The 13,707-nt window shown below is 38.5% G+C and overlaps 1 pseudogene; it reads left to right on the forward strand.

Moving 5' to 3' along the window:
- On the forward strand, positions 234-1,192 carry Gm8757 (predicted gene 8757; annotated as a pseudogene).

Here is a 13,707-nt window from a genome sequence, read left to right on the forward strand (position 1 = left end):
GCCCACTTTCTCCCTTCTCCTTTGTCTTCTTCCACTTCTCCCTCTTATTTTCTCCTGTCTTTGTCTCTTATTCCCATCCCTCTGTTCTGGGGCAAATAATTCTCCTTTGGGCTTGATAACTTGGTCGTGAGGGGTCTTGAGCCAATACCGTTCCTAACAAAACCAAATTAATGGCCACATATTATATGCTTGGGAATTGTTGGTATGTGCTACCACTATAAAAATGATAAGTGAGCGCCACCTCTTGCTTGCCGGGCTCCATCCGAAGGAGAAGGGGGGTAAGTAAGGAGGTGTCCATACCATGGCTCGTACAAAGCAGACTGCCCACAAATCCACCGGTGGTAAAGCACCCAGGAAACAACTGGCTACAAAAGCCGCTCACAAGAGTGCACCCTCTAATGGAGGGGTGAAGAAACCTCATCGTTACAGGCCTGGTACTGAACTTCTGATCTGCAAGCTCCCCTTTCAGCGTCTGGTGCGAGAAATTGCTCAGGACCTCAAAACAGATCTGCGCTTCCAGAGTGCAGCTATTGGTGCTTTGTAGGAGGCAAGTGAGGCCTATCTGGTTGGCCTTTTTGAAGATACCAACCTGTGTGCTATCCCTGCCAAACGTGTAACAATTATGCCAAAATATATCCAGCTAGCACACTGCATACGCGGAGAACGTGCTTAAGAGTCCACTATGAGGGGAAACATTTTATTCTCAAAAAAAATTTTTTTTTTCCTCTTCTTCCTGTTATCAGTAGATCTGAATGTTAGATATTTTTTCCATGGGGTCAAAGGTACCTAAGTATATGATTGCCAGTAGAAACATAGGGGACAGAATCAGGTATTGGTGTTTCTTCACATTCATTTGTGTGTGAATTTTTAATATAAATGCACGATGTAAAGCATTAATGCAAGCAAAATGTTTCAGTGAACACATTTCAACAGTTCAACTTTATAACAATTATAAATAAAATAAACCTGATAAAAATTTCTGGACAATGCCAGCATTTGGATTTTTTTTAATAAGTAAATTTCTTATTGATAGCAACTAAATGGTGTTTGTAACATTTTTATCACACAGTAGATTCCATCCATTCACTATACTTTTCTAACAGAGTTGTCCTACATACAAGTACATGTTTTTAATGTTGTCAGTCTTCTGTGCTGTTCCTGTAAGTTTGTTATTAAAATACATTAAACTATAAAAAAGGATAAGCATGTGAAGTGATAGGTTTGTTAATTAGATAGATGTAACTTTTCTACAATGTATATTTTAAAACATCATAGTGTATATGACAGAAATATGTATTATCTGAGTTAACATATTAATTGCATAATTTTGTATTTTATTATCACTTTCATTTCTAGTTTGATTTTGTTCAGTTTTAAGTAATGTCTTCTTTTTTAAAGATTTATTTACATATATAATATATATGTAGAGAGTGAGAGGGAGAGAGAAAGAGAGAGAGAGACAGAGAGAACCCTGTTGCTGTCTTCAGACACACCAGAAAAGGCTATTGGATCCAATTTTCAGATAGTTGTAAACCACCATGTGATTGCTGGTAATTGAACTCAAGACCTCTGGAAGAGCAGCCAGTGCTCTTAGCTGCTGAGACATCTTTCCTGCCCATTATATTATGTTAAAATAACATTGTATTATGTTAAAATGATATTGCATCTAAAGTGCTTTGGTTAATTAAAAGTAGATTTTCGGACAGAACTGTCTCTTGAACAGCACAAGACTGTGTACTGTTCTTTTCCTAAGAACCACTTTTTTATATACTTTGCATTCTTAAATCTATATTAAAATCTTTTTTTAATAAACCACAACTGTGTTTCATTAATAAAATGTATTTGCTATGGGTTCACTATTTTATGACATAAGGTAAGCTCTTCAGGTTTCTCTATCAATTTAAAGAAACTGTAGTTTTTTATTTGTGCATTATTTATTATTTTTGTAATATCAGTACTTTATAAAGAATTACCATTTTAAACCACCGTGCCTTTTCTGAGTTTCATATTTAGTTTCTTCTTAATGATGAATAAAAGCAATGAGAGGTCTTATTACTTTTCCCATAATAAAAGATTTGAACTTCCATCATTATTTATGATATTAGTTCTAGGGTTTTCAGTGATGGATTCAGTATATTGAGATTTTCTTTTTTTCAGTTTTACAGAAGGTGCTATTAGAAGTAGTAATTGCATAGTATAAAAATCTTTTGTCTATGTGTATTGATGTAATAGTTTGTAGCTTTCATTTGTTTATTTAACATATTTAAAATTAAAACAATTTATAAACAAATTGTTTATTAAAGAAAATATATAAATAAGCCTTTATTTCTGTATGTTCATTATGGTCCCAGGCTTCTATGATAGTACATGAACATTTTTTTTCAGAGCTGATTTCTTGAGCCCCAGCCAAAGGACTCCATTCTACCTTATATAGTATACATAATATATTGAAATGATCTAAGATCCAATGAGATGGCTCAATGTGTAAAGGTTCTTATTGCCAAATCTGCTGCCTATAGTTAAATCCTTGGAATACACATAGAAGAAGAGAGAAAGAACTCCCATAAGCTGTCCTCTGACTTCCACACAAGCCAACCATAGTGGGCATATGCATCCCCCAGTAGATAAATAAAATATATAAATTATTTAGGAAGTATATTTGGGAATATCTATCTTTTGCATTTATAACCTCTAACAGGAAATTTCTGAGCCATCACAGTAATTTAAAACTATCATTTTGATTTGCTGTCATTTCATTAATGGTCTCATGGTCAGTGAGAGAAGACAGGGCTGCAGAAATGTCTCAGTGTTTAAATGAGCTTGTTGCTTTTGCAAAGAAACCAGATTTAATTCCCAGCACTTACATAGTATCTCACAACCACCCATAACTCTTGTTCCAGGAGTTCCAACACTCCTTCTGACATCCTTAGGCACCAGGCACACATGTGATGCACAGACATGCATGAAGGCAAAACACTTACATCTAAATTAAAATAAATAAATATATATATTTTTAAAAACCCTCTAACTTTTCCCCTAATTGCAATCTCTAGACTTGTGGTATGAATTGAGTGAAGATAGAAAAGTAAGACATGGCAAATTGAGACAAAGGAGACAATTACTGCATCAGCAATATTAATTTCCATATGCTGTGTGTCTATGCTCCCAATGTGAACTCATATAATTGTTAAAATAATGCCATGGGGGAAGAACTGCTATAATTTGGAGATGAGATGCTGAGAGACGATGTGACTTTCTAAGCTTACCGTTTGGCAACATCATAAAAGGGTCAAGCAGCTCTCGACGAACATAATTCAGAGTCACTGCTTGTAAAATATCAGGAAAGTCAATGTCTTTTGATCTCAGAACTTCCAGATCAAAAATAGATCAAAATACAAAGCAGAAGCATATAGTTTTAGTGGAAAGTGTGCCAATATTTATCAAGGAAGGAGAAAGAGATTAAAGTCTCAATCCCTTTAAGCATATTTCATTCCTCTCTTTTTAGTGGCCACTTGAGCCTACTTCACACACACTGTCACTGCTTGCTATATTGACTCACTCACTGTAAATTTGTCCACCACATACAAATTAAGCTAAAGGAATAATTTAGTATACCAAGACAGGTCTCACTTGCCATGTATACATTCAATCCTAACCTGGACTTGAATTTATATATAGATAAACTGATTTTTCATACCTTAAGTTATAAAGTCTATGAAGTACCAGCCTCAGCTAGGTCCATGTTCTGAAAAAAGGGTGTTTGGTAGAAGTGAAAACAAAGGACTCAAAGTCAAATCGTGGGTCCATGCTGGCAGCCAAAGTTATGCCGAGATGACTGTTCAGACTGCTCTCTGTGTTCTTCTCTGATCTAGGCAGCTTTTTCTTGCAATTCTAAAAACTCTATGGTTAAGAGAGCTAGCTTTTTGCTTGAAACAACTTTCTCTGCTAATAAAAATTCTAAAAGCTCTCTGGATAGCTCGTGAGTTTTTCTGACCAGTCAGAACAGCTGCTATAAAAAAAATCTTGGCTCTTCCAACCAAGTCAGAAATCCTGTTAGAAAAACTCTAAAAATAAGTTTTAGGTTTTCTAATTGAAATAAAAAATTACCCCACTCCAAATCTAAGAGCTGTGTTTGCTCTTCAGACAGCCTTCTTTGGATAGAGCTCAGTCAGTTCTTTAATTCTTAGGATTTCTGAAATAGGTCAGAAATCCTATTAAAAAAACTCTAAATGAGCTATGAAAAACTCTAAAAGATCTGTATTCACTCTTGATGGATTTTCCAACTAAATTCAGAAATTCTGTTAGAAAAAATTCTTGAAGAGCTGCTTTTGCTCTCTGTTCTCCAGAGATCTCCATAGAGCTCAGCTGTCTCTAGAAAAAAAAAATCTAAAGAACTGCTATCACTTTCTGCCAGTTTTTTATTTAGAAATCAATTCAGTCATTTATTCCAAGTTCCCTTTTGATTAGCCTATGAATCAGCATCCTGCGACTTGAACACACTTATTTTTTTAACATTGCAAAAGAATTCAGAGATCTTCTTTCCTCTGTTAAGCTCAGACTACAAGCTAGCAGGGTGGGACTTCACCTTGGTATGGTATTACTCTTCTGACCATTCTTAGAACTGGACTCATTGTGTCCTAGGCTGACCTTGAACTCAGGAATCTCGCTGCTTGTGTGTTTGCCAGTCTTTGTACCTTCCTGACAAGCTGGCTCATAATGTATCTGGCTCATTCCTTTAGATTTGTGAACCCCTTATATAATTCATATTGCATCTTTATTTTTTTGCATAGTTGAGAAATTGTATATTTTTGAATTCATGTTTTTAGATTTCTTTCCCATAGCCGTAAGAGCTGTCCTGAAGGCCCCAGAATTTACCATTTTGGTGAGACATTAGCCACAACTTCGCCTCCCAGACTCATGCTGTCTCTGATTATCATTGAGTCATTAACGAAAGCAGAGAAGACATTCTTCAGAGGAACGTGAAAATATGTACATTATTACACAAACAAGCCTTATGCCCACAGCAGCCATCTACAGTTGTGGAGGTGTATGCCTGCTGGCCCAGCCCTGGGGCAGGAGCCATGCCATTCTGTCCATAGCAAGGCCATGCCAGACTCAGCAAAGGGAAACTGTGGCAGATCTTGATACTGAGTTCCTAAGACAAAAGTTCTGAGTCATAATGACTTAAGCCCACAGACTTTTCAAAAGAGCAGAGAAATAGAAGTCAAAGGATAAACAGGAAAAAAAAAGTAGTCCAGTTTCAGTGTTACCACATGGGAGTATGGGTAGTCATGAATGCAGAAATAGTGGATTTGAGGTCTATAGAAGAGGAGAGCAAAAGGATAAGAGTTGAGGAGGCTTGAGTACCACAGTCTTAAGGGTGACAAGGAACTTATTGCAGCTTAAGTTGAAATCTTCATTTGCTTCTCAAACTTTATCCCCTAGTCCTGTGATCATGAAAGTGGAAAATCTTTGTTTTGCAGACTGTTTGTCTCTCAGACTCTGGTCCCTAAACTGTCGGAAAAACTGAAGAAAGAACTCAGAGGAAAACAAACCTGGAGTCAGTTAGATTAATGACTGGACTTCTTTCAATCTCAAGGGCTTCAGAAGCTGAATGATGTTACTGGAAATCAGAACAGTGTAGACTTGATTCATTGTAGTTTGAAAACGTTCACAGGACCTTTGCATAGTAAACACTCCTGTTTTAGAGTAAATGTTGTCACCTAGTACTAGAAGACTATGTCTGTTTAAATTCTGTATCCAGACCTCAAAAAACAAGAAAAACAAAACAGAACAGAACAAAACAAAACAAACAAACAAACAAAAAACCAAAAACCCAACTCACTAATGAAGGGTGGGGAGATGGCTCAGTAGGCAAGTGTGCTCACTGAATAAGTATAACAGCTTGAGTTGACATTCCCAGAACCCACATAAAAAAATGTATGTGCTCATATATTCTCTAACTCTAGTTCTGGAGGGTAGGGAAGCAAAGAGCAGAGACAGGGGGACTGCTTACTGGCTTTAGGAAGATTCAGCAAGAGACAATGAATCATGGTGTGATTCCCTCAAGGTAATGGAGAGTGATAAAACAGGACACCCAATCCTGGGCTTCACATGCCCATACATATGCATGTATAAAACAGACACATATACAATGCACATGTGCATACTTATATCTGTGTAAAACAGACACATATACAACACACACACAAAGAGACTTATGCAAAGACATTCACACAGAGACACACACACGAAAAATCACTAACAGTGTTCCTGTATAAAAGGCAACTAAAAATGTAATGTCTTTATATTATATCTTTATCTTCTTCAGTATAGGTGTCTCAATTTATTGTGCAATAGTGATTTAATAGACAGATAATCTAAAACAAATAATATCTGTGTTTCCCTTTTCTTCCTTAACTAATATACAACGAGAACCTAATAAAAAGGTTAATCACATTAACCTGCATTAGGACAATCTAGAGAGCATCTTGAAACAGAGTGTGCGAGACAACCGGCCACCTTCCTGGTGAGAGCACAGGGGTCCACCAGCCCGAGAGGTTTGTGGCTCAGGCCCCAGCGGGAGCCTCCTTGGCTCCGGGACCTGGCGGAGGGCAGGCTGCACTAGTGACGGTGTGGAATACAGAGGCCAGCCGTTTCTGGGACAGGCGAGTGCCAGAGAGCTTCTGAGGCGGCGCCATCTTCGGCTCCAAACAACCGGCCACCTTCCTGGTGAGTGCACAGGGGTCCGCCAGCCGGAGAGGTTTGTGCCTCAGGCCCCGGCGGGAGCCTCCTTGGCTCCGGGACTCCGCGGAGGGCAGGCTGCACGGGTGACAGTGTGGAATACAGAGGCCAGCCGTTTCTGGGACAGGCGAGTGCCAGAGAGCTTCTGAGGCAGCGCCATCTTCGGCTCCAGACAACCGGCCACCTTCCTGGCCAAAGCAACACAGCTTCTGAGAAAGATCCGGTTTTGGGCCTTCATCTTCAGCCAGGAGGAGGTCCAAACACCAGATAACTGTGCACCTTCCCTGAAAGAGGAGAGCTTGCCTGCAGAGACTGCTCTGACCACTGAAACTCAGAGGAGCTTGTCTCCCACGTCTGCTGATAGAGGGTAACAAAATCAACAGAGGAACAATCTCTAAACAAATACAACTATAACAACTAACTCCAGAGATTGCCAGATGGCGAAAGGTAAACGTAAGAATCCTACTAACAGGAACCAAGACCACTCACCATCATCAGAACCCAGCACTCCCACTTCGCCCAGTCCAGGGCATCCTAACACACCTGAAAAGGTAGACCTGGATTTAAAAGCATTTCTCATGATGATGGTAGAGGACATAAAGAAGGAATTTAATAACTCACTTAAAGAAATACAGGAGAACACTGCTAAAGAGTTACAAGTCCTTAAAGAAAAACAGGAAAACGCAACCAAACAGATAGAACTCCTTATAGAAAAACAGGAAAACACATCCAAACAGGTGATAGAAATGAACAAAACCATACTAGACCTAAAAAGGGAAGTAGACACAATAAAGAAACCCAAAGTGAGGCAACTCTGGAGATAGAAACCCTAGGAAAGAAATCTGGAACCATAGATGCCAGCATCAGCAACAGAATACAAGAGATGGGAGAGAGAATCTCAGGTGCAGAAGATTCCATAGAGAACATCGGCACAATAATCAAAGAAAATGGAAAATGCAAAAAGATCCTAACTCAAAACATCCAGGAAATACAGGACACAATGAGAAGCCCAAACCTACGGATAATAGGAGTGGATGAGAATGAAGATTTTCAACTCAAAGGACCAGCAAACATCTTCAACAAAATTATTGAAGAAAACTTCCCAAATCTAAAGAAAGAGATGCCCATGAACATACAAGAAGCCTACAGAACTCCAAATAGACTGGACCAGAAAAGAAATTCCTCCCGACACATAATAATCAGAACATCAAATGCACTAAATTAAGATAGAATACGAAAAGCAGTAAGGGAAAAAGGTCAAGTAACATATAAAGGCAAGCCTATCAGAATTACACCAGATTTTCACCAGAGACTATGAAAGTCAGAAGAGCCTGGACAGATGTTATACAGACACTAAGAGAACACAAATTCCAGCCCAGACTACTATACCCAGCCAAACTCTCAATTACCATAGATGGAGAAACCAAAGTATTCCACGACAAAACTAAATTCACCCATTATCTCTCCACAAATCCAGCCCTTCAAAGGATAATAACAGAAAAAAACCAATACAAGGACTGGAACCACGCCCTAGAAAAAAACAAGAAGATAATCCCTCAACAAACCTAAAAGAAGACAGCCACAAGAACAGAATGCCAACTTTAACAACAAAAATAACAGGAAGCAACAATTACTTTTCCTTAATATCTCTTAATATCAATGGTCTCAACTCCCCAATAAAAAGACATAGACTAACAGACTGGCTACACAAACAGGACCCAACATTCTGCTGCTTACAGGAAACCCATCTCAGGGAAAAAGACAGACACTACCTCAGAGTGAAAGGCTGGAAAACAATTTTCCAAGCAAATGGTCTGAAGAAACAAGCTGGAGTAGCCATTGTAATATTGGATAAAATCGACTTCCAACCCAAAGTTATCAAAAAAGACAAGGAGGGACACTTCATACTCATCAAAGGTAAAATCCTCCAAGAGGAACTCACAATTCTGAATATCTACGCTCCAAATGCAAGGGAAGCCACATTCATTAAAGACACTTTAGTAAAGCTCAAAGCACACGTTGCACCTCACACAATAATAGTGGGAGACTTCAACACACCACTTTCATCAATGGACAGATCGTGGAAACAGAAAATAAACAGGGACACAGTGAAACTAACAGAAGTTATGAAACAAATGGACCTTACAGATATCTACAGAACATTTTATCCTAAAACAAAAGGATATACCTTCTTCTCAGCACCTCACGGATCCTTCTCCAAAATTGACCATATAATTGGTCACAAAACAGGCCTCAACAGATACAAAAATATTGAAATTGTCCCATGTATCCTATCAGACCACCATGGCCTAAGACTTATCTTCAATAACAACATAAATAATGGAAAGTTAACATTCACGTGGAAACTGAACAACACTCTTCTCAATGATACCTTGGTTAAGGAAGTAATAAAGAAAGAAATTAAAGACTTTTTAGAGTTTAATGAAAATGAAGCCACAACGTACCCAAACCTATGGGACACAATGAAAGCATTTCTAAAAGGGAAACTCATAGCTCTGAGTGCCTCCAAGAAGAAATGGGAGAGAGCACATACTAGCAGCTTGACAACATATCAAAAAGCTCTAGAAAAAAAGGAAGCAAATTCACCCAAGAGGAGTGAAATTCACCCAAGAGGATGGCAGGAAATAATCAAAATCAGGGGTGAAATCAACCAAGTGGAAACAAGAAGAACTATTCAAAGAATTAACCAAACCAGGAGTTGGTTCTTTGAGAAAATCAACAAGATAGATAAACCCTTAGCTAGACTCACTAGAGGGCACAGGGACAACATCCTAATTCACAAAATCAGAAATGAAAAGGGAGACATAACAACAGATCCTGGAGAAATCCAAAACACCATGAGATCCTTCTACAAAAGGCTATGATCAACAAAACTGGAAAACCTGGACGAAATGGACAAATTTCTGGACAGATACCAGGTACCAAAGTTGAATCAGGATCAAGTTGACCATCTAAACAGTCCCATATCACCTAAAGAAATAGAAGAAGTTATTAATAGTCTCCCAGCCAAAAAAAGCCCAGGACCAGATGGGTTTAGTGCAGAGTTCTATCAGACCTTCAAAGAAGATCTAATTCCAGTTCTGCACAAACTATTTCACAAAACAGAAGTAGAAGGTACTCTACCCAACTCATTTTATGAAGCCACTATTACTCTGATACTTAACCACAGAAAGACCCAACAAAGATAGAGAACTTCAGACCAATTTCTCTTATGAATATCGATGCAAAAATCCTCAATAAAATTCTCGCTAACCGAATCCAAGAACATATTAAAGCAATCATCCATCCTGACCAAGTAGGTTTTATTTCAGGGATGAAGGGATGGTTTAATATACGAAAATCCATCAATATAATCCATTATACAAACAAACTCAAGGACAAAAACCACATGATCATCTCATTAGATGCAGAAAAAACATTTGACAAGATACAACACCCATTCATGATAAAAGTTTTGGAAAGATCAGGAATTCAAGGCCCATACCTAAACATGATAAAAACAATCTACAGCAAACCAGTAGCCAACATCAAAGTAAATGGAGAGAAGCTGGAAGCAATCCCACTAAAATCAGGGACTAGACAAGGCTGCCCACTTTCTCCCTACCTTTTCAACATAGTACTTGAAGTATTAGCCAGAGCAATTCGACAACAAAAGGAGATCAAGGGGATACAAATTGGAAAAGAGGAAGTCAAAATATCACTTTTTGCAGATGATATGATAGTATATATAAGTGACCCTAAAAATTCTACCAGAGAACTCCTAAACCTGATAATCAGCTTCGGTGAAGTAGCTGGATATAAAATAAACTCAAACAAGTCAATGGCCTTTCTCTATACAAAGAATAAACAGGCTGAGAAAGAAATTAGGGAAACAACACCCTTCTCAATAGTCACAAATAATATAAAATATATTGGCGTGACTCTAACTAAGGAAGTGAAAGATCTGTATGATAAAAACTTCAAATCTCTGAAGAAAGAAATTAAAGAAGATCTCAGAAGATGGAAAGATCTCCCATGCTCATGGATTGGCAGGATCAACATTGTAAAAATGGCTATCTTGCCAAAAGCAATCTACAGATTCAATGCAATCCCCATCAAAATTCCAACTCAATTCTTCAACGAATTAGAAGGAGCAATTTGCAAATTCATCTGGAATAACAAAAAACCTAGGATAGCAAAAACTCTTCTCAAGGATAAAAGAACCTCTGGTGGAATCACCATGCCTGACCTAAAGCTTTACTACAGAGCAATTGTGATAAAAACTGCATGGTACTGGTAGAGAGACAGACAAGTAGACCAATGGAATAGAATTGAAGATCCAGAAATGAACCCACACACCTATGGTCACTTGATCTTCGACAAGGGAGCTAAAACCATCCAGTGGAAGAAAGACAGCATTTTCAACAATTGGTGCTGGCACAACTGGTTGTTATAGTGTAGAAGAATGCAAATCAATCCATACTTATCTCCTTGTACTAAGGTCAAATCTAAGTGGATCAAGGAACTTCACATAAAACCAGAGACACTGAAACTTATAGAGGAGAAAGTGGGGAAAAGCCTTGAAGATATGGGCACAGGGGAAACATTCCTGAACAGAACAGCAATGGCTTGTACTGTAAGATCGAGAATTTACAAATGGGACCTCATGAAACTCCAAAGCTTCTGCAAGGCAAAAGACACCGTCATTAAGACAAAAAGACCACCAACAGATTGGGAAAGGATCTTTACCTATCCTAAATCAGATAGGGGACTAATATCCAACATATAGAAAGAACTCAAGAAGGTAGACTTCAGAAAATCAAATAACCCCATTAAAAAATGGGGCTCAGAACTGAACAAAGAATTCTCACCTGAGGAATACCGAATGGCAGAGAAGCACCTGAAAAAATGTTCAACATCCTTAATCATCAGGGAAATGCAAATCAAAACATCCTTGAGATTCTACCTCACTGCAGTCAAAATGGCTAAGATCAAAAATTCAGGTGACAGCAGATGCTGGCGTGGATGTGGAGAAAGAGGAACACTCCTCCATTGTTGGTGGGATTGCAGGCTTGTACAACCACTCTGGAAATCAGTCTGGCGGTTCCTCAGAAAATTGGACATAGTACTACCGGAGGATCCAGCAATACCTCTCCTGGGCATATATCCAGAAGATGCCCCAACTGGTAAGAAGGACACATGCTCCACTATGTTCATAGCAGCCTTATTTATAATAGCCAGAAGCTGGAAAGAACCAAGATGCCCCTTAACGGAGGAATGGATACAGAAAATGTGGTACATCTACACAATGGAGTAGTACTCAGCTATTAAAAAGAATGAATTTATGAAATTCCTAGCCAAATGGATGGACCTGGAGGGCATCATACTGAGTGAGGTAACACATTCACAAAGGAACTCACACAATATGTACTCACTGATAAGTGGATATTAGCCCCAAACCTAGGATACCCAAGATATAAGATACAATTTGCTAAACACATGAAACTCAAGAAGAATGAAGACTGAAGTGTGGACACTATGCCCCTCCTTAGAATTGGGAACAAAACACCCATGGAAGGAGTTACAGAGACAAAGTTTGGAGCTGAGATGAAATGATGGACCATGTAGAGACTGCCATATCCAGGGATCCACCCCATAATCAGCATCCAAACGCTGACACCATTGCATACACTAGCAAACTTTTATTGAAAGAACTCAGATGTAGCTGTCTCTTGTGAGACTATGCCGAGGCCTAGCAAACACAGAAGTGGATGCTCACAGTCAGCTAATGGATGGATCACAGGGCTCCCAATGGAGGAGCTAGAGAAAGTAGCCAAGGAGCTAAAGGGATTTGCAACCCTACAGGTGGAACAACATTATGAACTAACCAGTACCCCGGAGCTCTTGACTCTAGCTGCATATGTATCAGAAGATGGCCTAGTCGGCCATCACTGGAAAGAGAGGCCCATTGGACACGCACACTTTATATGCCCCAGTACAGGGGAACGCCAGGGCCAATAAGGGGGAGTGGGTGGGTAGGGGGTTGGGGGTGGGTGGGTATGGGGGACTTTTGGTATAGCATTGGAAATGTAAATGAGCTAAATACCTAATAAAAAATGGAAAAAAAAAAAAAGAAACAGAGTGTGGTTGGCCACATTACAGATTCTGAATCAGTTAACAAAAGTTGGAGCTCTAGCTTTTTCATTCATAACAACTGCCCAGGTAATGCAGGTGCTGGTACTTTTAAGAATCTCACTTGAAAAACTGCCCCTTTTCTAGTTCCATGCAAAGTTGCTACATGAGGATCAACCCTATTCACCTTCAAGCAATTCTTATCTATTGAATCTTAACTTCATAGAATCTTCCTGCTTTATTTTTTTGGATGTACAGTTTTGATAACAATATGCTTGTGCTGGCATTTCCTTAGCATGATTCTCATAATGCAACAATTTATTCTATCTTACAAATAAGAGACCAGGAAATTGTTTTTCCACTGTATGGTTTTTATATTTATTAGATCTTTTGGTAGTAAAAATCATACCTCAGTTTTCATCCTATGATTTTATCCTCTTCTTTTATTCTTTAAGTCCAAATACTTTGACCAACCATCTCCCACTTTTATAGGCTAAATTTGGTTGCTGCAAGACAGTAAAACATTAAGACTCAAAAGCAAGAAAAGAAACCTCAAGCAGCTGACTATAAAAATTTTGAAAGGCAATTTTGAAAAGTATATATCCTATAAAACAGGGAAATATTGTAGATAGTAATCTAAAGGTACCTTACAGCTCCAGCATATCCTTTTCTGGTAACTCAATCAAATATTCATGTAGGTACTTCTGTGAAGGGACTTTAAAAAACATAGTTACAATGAGAAACTGATTAACTTTAGGAGAACATTCTTCAAGTCCAATGGAATAAGATGAGCCCAGAAAAAAAAAAAAAAAACAGAAGAGAAAGCAGTAA

Source organism: Mus musculus, chromosome X (genome assembly GCF_000001635.26).
Source record: "Mus musculus strain C57BL/6J chromosome X, GRCm38.p6 C57BL/6J".
NCBI classification, from domain to species: Eukaryota; Metazoa; Chordata; class Mammalia; order Rodentia; family Muridae; genus Mus; species Mus musculus.